General features: G+C 47.8%; 1 pseudogene; it reads left to right on the top strand.

Moving 5' to 3' along the window:
- The first annotated feature begins 1443 nt into the window (after positions 1 to 1443).
- LOC125995301 (uncharacterized) lies at positions 1444 to 1569 on the top strand (annotated as a pseudogene).
- Positions 1570 to 12517: the final 10948 nt, after the last annotated feature.

Below are 12517 nucleotides of genomic sequence, written 5' to 3'. Positions count from 1 at the left end.
TGGTCCCCAGGGAAAAGTGAGGGTGGGGTCAGAATTGGTGCCCTGAAGGCCCTGCATTTACTCCTGTAGCAATAGCTCATGTTTCCAGCTCTTCCAGAAAATGTAAAGGCTCTCGGGGCTGGTACAGGTTCAGAATCAGTTTGGAAGCCTCTTGGAACACTTATCACCCCATTTGTGCCACATTTCATAGGAGGTCTTGGTATATCACTCAAGAATTTAAGAAATTGGGGCTGGAGTGATAGACAGTGGTAGGGTGTTTGCCTTTCATGCGATGACCCAGGACAGACCTCCCTGGATAACCATATGGTCCCCCAAGCCTGCCAGTTGCAATTTCTAAGTGCAGAGCCCAGGAGTAACCCCTGAGTGCTGCCAGATGTGCCACACCCAAAAAAAATTTACAGGAACAACAATTTACAGGACTATTAGGGTTTGAGTTGACACCTTGCCCTGAGAATCTGAGACCACCTCCGGTAATGTAAGGCGCAAAAGGGAGTTTATTTGCTTAACCAAAGTCTGAGCCTCATCCCACTAGGGGAGTCTTGGCAAGGACCCCGAGTCAAATCTTCAAGTAGTTTATGTGGTGTACCCCAAGACCCACCCATATCTGGGAGGAGTTTTGGGAACCGGATAATAGGTGTAACTACCTGCAAGACCTCCCATTTCTGGGAGGGGTCTGGAAAAGGATAGATAAACCTCTGAGCCAGGGGATTCGGGCCTGGCGCCCTTTTGCCGTTTCTCTTTTGGCCCGGCTTGGCTTCCTGGCTTTTGGATCTTTGGGCCGCATGGAGCCCAAAGGGAAGATGGCTAACAGGAGATAAGATGCAGGGCTAGCAAAATATAGCTGAATGCTTAAAAGGTTGACATAGGCCACACACCTGTGGTGGCTAGGGCATAAATAAAGATGATTCTTCCTGAAGCCTGCCTGTGAGTGATTTTACCTGGGCCTGGAACTTGCCAGCTGGATGGGGAATGAAGCCACGTGGCTGGGGCCTAAGCACAAAGGCCTCCATCCACCGCCATCCAGCCCCATCGTTAATTATTTTATGCTACAGTTTATATAGAAATTACAAGCATTAACAGAATATTAACAATATAATGTCTTTTTTTTTTCTTTTTTTTTTCTTTTTTTTTGGGCCACACCCAAAAAGGGAGCCTTTTTCCAAACTCACTCAATCTCTAGTTCCTTATTTCTGGAGGGTACCAACTTTGGTGTTTTTTGTTTTTTCTTTTTTTTTTTTCTTTTTTTTTGTTTTTTGTTTTTGGGTCACACCCAGCAGTGCTCAGGGGTTACTCCTGGCTCTATGCTCAGAAATCGCCCCTGGCAGGCACAGGGGACCATATGGGATGCCGGGATTCCAATGACCTTCTGCATGAAAGGCAAACGCCCCACCTCCATGCTATCTCTTCGCCCTTGGTTTTATTTCTGAGTTAACTCTTTCTCTGGTCTATGGCCTACCACCCTGAATGCGCCCGATCTCATCTGATCTTGGAAGCTAAGCAGGGTCGGGCCTGGTTAGTACTTACTTGGATGGGACACCCACTGCCTGGGAATACTGGGTGCTGTAGGCTTAAAAACAACAACAACAACAACAACTCTGCCTTCAGCCAGGAGTGGAAAAGTACACTTTACTAAGGTTTGGGCTTGTTTTAGTCTAGAGTTCCTTATCATGGACTTAGGGTGGGGGATCTTGGTTCTTACAAGACAAGGAGAACAGTTCCTCTTGTGCATCCTATCAGTTACCTCAACAAGACATTCAATTGTATCTCAAGTACTTGCTTCCACTGAAAAGCATTATCCTCAATCTAATCTGAGGGTAATCATATATCAAACATATATCAAATCCGAATGCAGGGGCCCAGAGTGATAGCATAGGGTTGGGCATTTGCCTTGCATGCAGTGACCACGATGGACCTGGGTTTGATTTGTTTTTGGGTTAAACCTGGCAGCATACGGGTTTACTCCTGGCTCTGTGCTCAGAAATCACTCTTGGCAGGCTCGGGGGACTATATGGGATGCCAGGATTTGAACCACCTTTAGTCCTGGGTTAGCCGCTTCAAAGGCAAACACCCTACTGCTGTGCTATCTTTCCGGCCCCCCTGGGTCTAATTTCTGGCATCCCATATGGTCCCCCAAACCTGCCAGGAGTGATGTCTAAGGGCAGAGCCAGGAGTAACCCCTGGGTGTGGCCCAAAAACCAAAAAGAAAAAAAATCCTAACACAGCCCCCTCACACACCTCTGAAATGGCTCAATAGCCTAGAGTGCCTGAGTTTTTTTGTTTGTTTTATGGTTTTGGCTTTTTTTTTTGGTGGGGGGAACACCCTATAGTGCTCAGGGTTACTCCTGGCTCTGTACTCCAAAATTACTCCTGGCTTGAGGGACCATATGGGATGCTGGGGATCGAATCCGGTCAGTTGGTCTCATGCAAGGCAAATGCCCTTCCAGCTCTGCTATCACTCTAGCCCCTAGAGCACTTGTTTTACATGCAGAAGGCCTGGGTTCAATCCCTATCACTGTAGCATTCCCTAAATTCAGAGCCATGAAGAACCCCTCAGCATTGCCAGGGCTGACCTCCCCAAGCCTTCCCCACAAAAAAAGAAAGAAAGAAAGAAAGAAAGAAAGAAAGAAAGAAAGAAAGAAAGAAAGAAAGAAAGAAAGAAAGAAAGGAAGGAAGGAAGGAAGGAAGGAAGGAAGGAAGGAAGGAAGGAAGGAAGGAAGGAAGGAAAGAAAGAAAGAAAGAAAGAGAAAGAAAGAAAGAAAAAAGAAAGAAAGAAAGAAAAAAGAAAGAAAGAGGGGCCGGAGAGATAGCATGGAGGTAAGGCGTTTGCCTCTCATGCAGGAGGTCATCGGTTCGAATCCCGGCGTCCCATATATGGTCCTCCCGTGCCTGCCAGGAGCAATTTCTGAGCCTGGAGCCAGGAATAACCCCTGAGCACTGCCGGGTGTGACCCAAAAACCACAAAAAAAAAAAAAAAAAAAAAAAAGAAAGAAAGAAAGAAAGAGAAAGAAAGAAAGAAATATATATATAATGCCAACATGTTTCAGATGTTGCTCTGGATTGGAAATACCCAGGGACATATAACCCTCCAGAACTTCCGAATGTGAGTTTGTATAGAAACGGGGGCTTTGACGCATCAAATGAAGTAAAAACGTGCCCATTACAGCAAATCCAACCTGACTAGGGTCCTGATAAGTAATAGGAAGAAATGTGAAGACTAGAGAAATTTAGAGGCTCGGTGGACTGCAGCAAGTGCTTTGCAAACAGGGAAGACCCAGATTCAGTTCAGATCCTGAACACTTTGGGAGTGACCCCCATACAGAGCCCGGAGTAATCCCCAAATGCCACAGGCAGGTGTGCCTCGCCCTGCCCCTACACTCCATCGAGAGTCAGTTGAGATTTTCCAGGAGACTCCAGAGATGAGCTCAAACAGAGAAAAAGTCACCTGTACGCCACAGGGAGGCCTCAAAAAGTCGGTCGCAAGATCTTGGGCTTCTTACCTCCAGCATTGTGTGACGATGATAAATGCCTGTTAACAGCCTATTCCGGCTGTACCAGCATACCGACAAATTGAGAAACTGGAGCAGAACTGGCCTGTAGGGGGAAGCTCTCGAGCATTCTCCCCACTCTCCATTCTTTTCAGCTGAAGAATTCAATTTTTTCTTTGGTGACCTGGTTTACCTGTGGTTTTTTAATCATAAAAGTTCGGTTCTGGGCCGGGGAGATAGCACAGCCGTGGGGTGTTTGCCTTGCACACTTCTGCTGACCCAGGACTGACCCGGGTTCGATTCCCAGGATCTCATGCAGTCCCCCGAGCCTGCCAGGCGCAGCTCCTGAGCACTGCTGGGTGTCCCCCCCCCCAAAAAAAAATAATTCAGTAGTTCTGCAGCCTCACCAGGGCCAAATTGTCGATGAGTATCAGGTCAGGAAAGAAATTTAGGAAAGAGCTAGAACTAAAGTAATAGCATAGAGGTGAAAGATCTTGCCTTGCCTGCAGCCAATCCCAGTTGGTTGGCCAGCAAAGCATATGGTAGGTATCCCAACACCACTGAGGGTAGTTTGCAGTAGCCCCTGATCACTACCAAGTGTGATCCCAACCCTCCCCCATAAAGAAAAGAAAAGGAGCATTGGAACACATTGGCAGGTTGAAAAATTATTATGGGGGGACGGAATGATAGATAACACAGCGGTAGGGCATTTGCCTTGCAAGGGGCTGACCTGGGACGAACAGGGTTCTATTTCAGGCATCCGATATTGTTCCCTGAGCCCGCCAGGAGCGACTTCTGAGCACAGAGCTGGGACTTATCCCTCAGCACCACACGGTGTGGCCCCAAAACAACAACAACAAAATTATAACAGGTGTGTCCCCAAGATAATCACCTTGTCTGCACCTTCACAAGAGTTTTTTTTGGGGGCCGGAGAGATAGCATGGAGGTAAGGCGTTTGCCTTTCATGCAGGAGGTCATTGGTTCGAATCCTGGCGCCCCATATGGTCCCCCGTGCCTGCCTGGAGCAATTTCTGAGCCTGGAGCCAGGAATAACCCCTGAGCACTCCCGGGTGTGACCCAAAAACCACCAAAAAAAAAAAAAGAGTTTTTTTTGGGTTCGACTGAAAGATAGTACAGTGGGTAGGGCACTTGCTTTGCAACAGCCAACTGACCAGGTTTGATCCTCAGCATCCCATATGGTTCCTGGAGCACTGCCAGGAGTGATTCCTGAGTACAGAGCCAGGAGTAACCCCTGACACTGCCAAGTGTGGCCTCCAAAATAAACAAAAGTAAACAAAAAGGGAGAAAACAAATGGGAGAAAGGATGGGCTGCAGGCCCTTGGCTCCAAGAAAGAAGGATGGGAAATGCCCTCCAGGCTGGTTCCCTTAGTTCTCCTCTAATATCTGCCTGAAACCAAGTTGGCGGGTTGGAGTGCTGAAAGGGGAAGAAGATCCCAAAGGAGCCACTGGCTTGACCTTCAGGATTTGGGGTCAGGACAATATTATTGATCACTGGCCCAATTTCAGGTCTGCTGTAGCTTGAATTTCGCAAGTTGCCCTTCATCTGTCATTGCAGACTAAACCTATTTTGCTGGTAAAATAATGGGTTTATATTTTAAGTAATGAAGACAATTCTAAAGACAGTTTGATTCAACTTGAAAGCCAGGCCCATCGGGCTGAAGAGATAGCATGGAGGTAGGGCGTTTGCCATGCATGCAGGAGGATGGTTCAAATCCCGGCATCCCATATGGTCCCCTGAGCTTGCCAGGAGTGATTTTTTTTTTTTTTTTTTGCCAGGAGCGATTTCTGAGTGTAGAGCCAGGAACACTGTCAGGTGTGACACCACCCCCCCCAAAAAAAAAGCAAACAAACAAACCAAAAGAAAACTCAGAGAAATACATTATACCTGGCTTCTTTTTTTTTGGAGGGGGTCACATCCAGCAGCGTTCAGACTTTCTGATTTGGTGGTGTTTAAAGGGATACTCCTGGCTCTACACTAAGAGTCATTCCTTGCGGGCTTGGAGGACAATATGAGAGGCTGGGGATTGAACCCGGGTTGACTGTGTACAAGATAAATGCTCTCCCTCCTGTACTATTGCTCTGGCACCCATAAATAAATCATTTATTTATTTATTTATTTATTTTTGGTTTTTGGGCCACACCCGGCGGTGCTCAGGGGTTACTCTTGGCTGTCTGCTCAGAAATACCTCCTGGCAGGCACGGGGGACCATATGGGACACCGGGATTCGAACCAACAACCCTTGGTCCTGGATTGGCTGCTTGCAAGCCGCTGTGCTATCTCTCCGGGCCCAAATAATTTTTTTTAAATGGAGTGATTCCTGGGACTGGAGCGATAGCACAGCAGTAGAGTGTTTGCCTTGCATGTGACCAACATAGGATGAATGGTGGTTCGAATCCTGGCCTCCCATATGATTCCCCCCACTCATACCTGCCAGTCACAGAGCCAGGAGTAATATGAGTGCCACCCAGTGTGAACTCCCCCCCAAAAAAAATCCAACAATAAATAAATGGAGTGATTCCCTGAGCACAGAGCCTGGAATATGTCCTGAATACTGCCAGGTGTGACTCAATACTATCTCTTTTCCTTAAAAAAAAAAAAAAGTAAGAAAGAAATGGGTTACATATATATTTATTAATGAAGAAACTAAAAATTATATATTTCATATTGTAAAGCTATGAAATTACTAAGGAGAATGAGGTAGACATATATGTATAAACTTACTCTCATCCTCTGTAAATTCCATGTAGATATGAGTCTGTATATAGAATTAATTGATTAAAAGAGTAGCAAAAGCAGTAGCAAAATCAACTGCTGACAGCAGCGATCTCCGCAGATAAGGGTTTCAGGGGGGCCGGAGAGATAGCAAAGCGGTAGGGCTTTTGCCTTGCAAGCAGCTGATCCAGGAGGTCGATGGTTCAAATCCCAGCATTCCATATGGTCCCTGTGCCTGCTAGGAGCAATTTCTGAGTGTAGAGCCAGGAGTAACCCCTGTGTGTGGCCGCGTGTGACCCCAAAACAAAAACAAAAACAAAACAAAACAAAAAGGGTTTCAGGGCTGGAGTGATAGCATAGTGGTAGGGCATAGCCAACCCCAGACAGACCCTGGTTCGATTTCCGGCATCCCACTTGGTCCCCCGAACCTGCCAGGGGTTATTTCTAAGTGCCACCTGGTGTGACCCAACTCCTCCCACCCACCCCCCAAAAAAAAAGAAAAAAGAAATGGGCTTCAGGGGGCACGCGAGGTGGCACTAGAGGTAAGGTGTCTGCCTTGCAAGCGCTAGCCAAGGAAGGACCGCGGTTGAAACCCCCGGCGTTCCATATGGTCACCCCAAGCCAGGGGCAATTTCTGAGCGCTTAGCCAGGAGTAACCCCTGAGCATCAAATGGGTGTGGCCCAAAAAAACAAAAAAGAAAAAAAAGAAAGAAAGAAAGAGAGAGAGAGAGAGAGAGAGAGAGAGAGAGAGAGAGAGAAAGAAAGAAAGAAAGAAAGAAAGAAAGAAAGAAAGAAAGAAAGAAAGAAAGAAAGAAAGAAAGAAAGAAAGAAAGAAAGAAAGAAAGAAAGAAAGAAAGAAAGAAAGAAAGAAAGAAAGAAAGAAAGAAAGAAAGAAAGAAAGAAAGAAAGAAAAAGAAATGGGTTTCAGGACAAGATGTGAAGGGAGGTTTGCTCAGTGAAGGAGGTTGGGAGCAGACCCAGGACCCAGTGTATCAACCTTTTCTGACACACAGTAGGCATTCAGAAAACAAAGAGGAGGAAGCAAAAGATGAACAGACACCAAAAAGAGGTGACTTTGGGGTGATGGAGGTATAGAGAGGGCAGGGTAATAAGGTTGTGACCATTCACCATGAAGCAGGGCACAGGGCAGAGTCCCTCTGGGTGGGGGGAGGTTGGAGTTGACTGTCCTCCTCCCACCCTCCCATTTTACTCTGGTTTCAGGCTGAGCGAATGTGGGTCAGACTGGCCAGACTGGTTCATCAGAGTGAAGGTGGGGGCTGGGGGCCTTCCTGACTTTTTTTTGTTTGTTTGTTTTTGGTTTTTGGTTTTTGGGCCACACCTGGCAGTGCTCAGGGGTTACTCCTGGCTGTCTGCTCAGAAATAGCTCCTGGCAGGCACAGGGGACCATATGGGACACCAGGATTCGAACCAACCACCTTTGGTCCTGGATCGGCTGCTTGCAAGGCAAACGCCACTGTGCTATCTCTCCGGGCCCCTTCCTGACTTTTGACTCAGTTTGCTGTGTGTGCAAACCCAGTTTCAATCCCCATAATGCCACGGTGGCTGCAAAAGCTTCCCACATTGCGTAATTTCTCTGTTCAGCTTCTCTGTTACCTCAGGGAGACTTTGTGCCTCTCTCCTGGTCTGGATGAAACCAAAATCTTTCTGTTTATTTATTTGTGTGTTGGGGTGGGGTGTTTGTTTCCAAGATCTGCCACAGATTCAGGTGTTAGGGGACCTGGGAGTCAGGATGTAACTGGCTTGTCCTCATGGCTGTAACCAATCAAACCACACCCCAGATGGGCTTTGCAGCACCCAGAAAAGTCATATAGCAGGTGCTTATTCTTTATTTTAGTTGTGCTTGGGATCATACCAGGAGATGCTGGGTGTGGGTGTGGGTAAGGAAGGTCACTCCTGGGCCCAGAGCCATATTATAGCAGGTAGGGCACTTGCCTATCATGCCACCAATTTAGGGTTTAATCCCTGGCATCCCATGTGGCCCCCAAGCACCACTGGGAGTCATTCTGGATTGCAAAACCAGGAGTAACCTCTGAGCATAACCAAGGGTAGCCCCCAAAGGAAAAAATACTGGGGATCAGAGACTGCTTGTTCCATGTCCTACTGTGGCCGATGGCAAACTGAGGTTTGAAGCTTCCCCTCTGTCTCCAGCACTATGGCATGCACATAGTATAAAATGGGTGTCTTAATAACCTCAACTCCATATAATGAACTATACTCCAGTTGTTTTTCTGGAGGGGCCCACACCCAGTGGTGCTCAGAGCTTAACTTCTGGATCTGTGCTAGGCAAGCTCCCTACCAACTGCACTATCTCCCTGGCCCCAATGCCCCAGTTCTGAGAACAACAGTTCTGAGTACAAAAGCGTGTTCAGCCTCTGAAGCCTCAGTGAGGGGTCTCTACTCCAACAGTCTGAGCCTGTGTGGTTAATTTTTTTTCACTCCTCCCACCCCTGGCACTTTTGTGTGTGGTTAAATTTTACACAATCTTGTCCTTTCCATTTGCTATACTTCCTTCTGTTCATTTATCTTTTGGGGAGGAACATTTGGCTATATTCAGGGGTTTCTCCTGGCTCTGCACTCAGAAATCATTCCTGGTAGGCTGGGGGACCATATGAGCTACCGGGGATTGAACCGAACCCCGGGTCAACTGCATAAAAGGCATACGGCCTCCCCTCTGTACCATCGCTCCGGTTCCTCTTTCCTGTTCATTTTATGCAAAGCAGGGTTCTAGAAAACAGCCATGGCCTTACTTTTTGATTCTTCTTTCTGTGACTTAACACAGAGCAAAGTGCTAAGGTTTCTGGAGTAGAATTGTTATCCTTCAAAATTTTCTTTTTTGTTTTTGTTTTTGGGTCACACCCAGCAGTGCTCAGGGGTTACTCCTAGCTCTATGCTTAGAAATCACTCCTGGCAGGCTCAGGGGACCATATGGGATGCCGGGATTTGAACCACTGACCTTCTGCATGAGAAGCAAATGCCTTACCTCCATGCTATCTCTCCGGGGCATCCTTCAAATTTTTTGTTGTTGTTGTTTTTGTTTTTGTTTTTGGGCCACACCCGGCAGTGCTCAGGGGTTACTCCTGGCTGTCTGCTCAGAAATAGCTCCTGGCAGGCACAGGGGACCATATGGGACACCGGGATTCGAACCAACCACCTTTGGTCCTGGATCAGCTGCTTGCAAGGCAAACACCGCTGTGCTATCTCTCCGGGCCCGCATCCTTCAAATTTTTATGTCCCAAATCTTTAGCAGCTGTGTGCTTTGAGGGAGCTCCTTCATATTAGCTCAGAATTCTATAAACCTGGGGTACAGAGACAGCAGGACTGCTTTCTTGATGAGAGGCTGACCAAACTGTATTTTTTCTGGAGGCCTTTCAGGAGGAAAGTGCTTGAATCCAGGAAGGAGGCAGCCCTGGGCATAGTGTGGGCAGAGGCTGCTATCAACAAAAAATGCTTCTTGCAGGTTACTTTTTTGGGGGGGTTGGGAGGGGGTTTGGGCCACCCATGGCAGTACTCAAGGGTTACTCCTGGCTCTGCACTCAGAAATCACTCCTGGCAGGCTTCCGGGACCATATCGGATGCTGGGAATAGAACCCCACACGCCATATCTCCAACCGCAGGTGAACAAATCTGAATTAGGGTCATGCATGAAATAATTCAAACCAGGCTGTGGGTGAAACACTTGTAGTCTGGCAATTTTCTACCTTATACAGGGCACGAGCTGCCTACCAGAACTGTCGTTTTATTTTGTTGTTGTTGTTTTGGGGTCACACGGTGGCACTCAGTGGTTACTCCTGGCTCTGCTCAGAAATCATCTCCTGGCAGGTTTGGGAGACCATATTTGATGCTGGGGATCAAACCTGGGTCTGCGTGGGTCGTACACTGGCAAATGCCCTACCACTATGCTATTGCTCTGGCCCCAGAACTGTCCTTTTTATTGAGTAGAGAGACCACCCCCAATTGGGGCAGTAAGGACAGATAGCTCAGGCTCTCCTGCCCAGCCCAGGTTTACATGTAAGACAATCTTGGTTTGGGGTGAGGTTTTTTTTTGGGGGGGGGGGAGGGGTTGGGTCACACCAGGCGGCACTCAGGGTTGGTTATTCCTTTTTTTTTTTTTTTTTTTTGGTTTTTGGGCCACACCCGTTTGACGCTCAGGGGTTACTCCTGTCTATGTGCTCAGAAATCGCCCCTGGCTTGGGGGGACCATATGGGACGCCGGGGGATCGAACCGCGGTCCGTTCCTTGGTAGCGCTTACAAGGCAGACACCTTATCTCTAGCGCCACCTTCCCGGCCCCAGGGTTGGTTATTCCTGGCTCTGCGCTCAGAAATCACTCCTGGCAGGCACAGGGGGCCATATGGGATGCTGGGATTCGAACAGGCCTTTATCCTGGATATGCTGCGTGCAAGGCAAATGCCCTACCACTGTGCTATCTCTCTGGCTTTGTTTTGGGTGAAACCAAGTTGTAAACAAACAGATTCAAAGGAACCAGGGACGATCTTTGTTTTGGGTAAAACAAGGTATAATCTAATAGGCAGCATGTAAGGCAAGTGCCCTACCTGCTGTGCTATTGCTCCAGTCTTAACTTCCTGCAGTTTCTTGCCATGTGGCTCTCTCCATCTGGCTTCATGCTGAAACTCTCATCTGCTTCCCCTGCCCAAGACTTGGCTCAGGGGTGAAGGGCCTCACTTCAAGATTAGGCCTCCTCCCTACACCTCTCTCCCCTCAGTACAGCTGATTTCAACATATGATCAGATCCCAGTAGTACCTGCCCTGCTCCCAGCCTAAGGGGTTTTTGTTAGGCGGGGAGGGTTAGGCTACATCCAGTGATGCTCAGGGTTTACTCCTGGCTCTGCACTCAGAAATCACTCCTGGCTTGGGGGGCCATATGGGATGCTGGGGATCGAACCAAAGTCCATCCTGGATAGGCGGCATGCAAGGCAAACACCTTACTGCTGTGCTATAGCTCTGCCCCTCCCCCCAGTCTCAGGTTTGACACAGGTGCTTACCCGGGGGGCCTGGGTGTTAAGGCCACAATTTCCTTCTAACATCCCCTAGTGTATAGGACCTATACCATGTGTCAGGCATCTTTCTGGAGCTGCAGAGACCACGGAAATAAAAAGATAAGCTAGGCTCCTTTGAACCATCTCAGCCAGTGATGCTGATAGTAACCAAGGAAGCAAAGAAAACCACCTAACCCTAACCCTAGAGTTTCCTAAATATTCCAAGGAGGGCATCTTTCCATTTAGGGTTAGATTCGGGGTATCAGAAAAGAGATCTCAGCAGAGTCATAGAAGCTATTCCAGGAGAAGATCCTACAGTGAATAGGCACAGTATCTACACTCCCAGATGATAAGCTAACACCCTGTGTTCAGGCTTCTAATCATGTTTACACCTATCAAACCATACCCCAAATAGCTATGCACAGTCTAATGCAGACTTCTAGGTCCCAATTGGTCTGTGCAGCTGGGGGCCAAACTCTTACACCCCTAGCAGCAGCAGGACAATGGACGTGACAATAAGAGAATGTGTGCCAGTTTCCAAAAATATCACTCACTCTTGCCTTTAGCTAAGCTTCTCAGGGAGCCTGTCAGAATTTTTCTGTTGTTGATTCTGGGCCACATCTGGCAGCACTCAGGTCTTACTTCTGGTTCTGTGCTCTTGAGGACCATATAGGGTGCTGGGGATCAAACCTGGATTGGTTTCATACAAAGCAAACATCTTTTCCTCTGTGGTATCGGTCTGGCCCAAGTCTGGCAGAATTTTAAGCACAAAAACTCTTGAGTGCCAGAGGCATTTTGTGCAACGAAAACACAAATATTGTTGGGCCTTTTTGTTTGTTTATGCACTATACCCAGCAGTGCTCAGAGCATACTCTTGGCTCTGTGCTCAGGGGTCGTACCTGGTAGACTTCAGGGAACCGTATGGGGTGTCTGGGACTGAACCTGTGTTGGCCACATGTAAGGCAAGCACCCTACAACTGTATAGTTACTCTGATCCCTGTTTCAGTTAAAAATAAACTCAGCTGGGGCCAGAGAGATAGCATGGAGGTAGCACATTTGCCTTGCATGCAGAAGAAAGGTGGTTTGAATACCGGTATCCCATATGGTCCCCTGAGCCTGCCAGGAGCGATTTCTGAGGGCAGAACCAGGAGTAACCCCTGAGGGATGCCAGGTGTGAACCAACCCTCCCCCCATCCCACCATAGACTCAGCTGAATCTACATTTCAATTTTCCTGCTTTATATTTGCAGATTCCAAAGATTGAGTCTGGCTCAGGCATTGT

The sequence above is a fragment of the Suncus etruscus genome, chromosome 17 (genome assembly GCF_024139225.1).
Source record: "Suncus etruscus isolate mSunEtr1 chromosome 17, mSunEtr1.pri.cur, whole genome shotgun sequence".
Taxonomy (NCBI): Eukaryota; Metazoa; Chordata; class Mammalia; order Eulipotyphla; family Soricidae; genus Suncus; species Suncus etruscus.
Note: the sequence above shows the minus strand (reverse complement) of the source record. Positions and strands in the feature narration are given on the sequence as shown.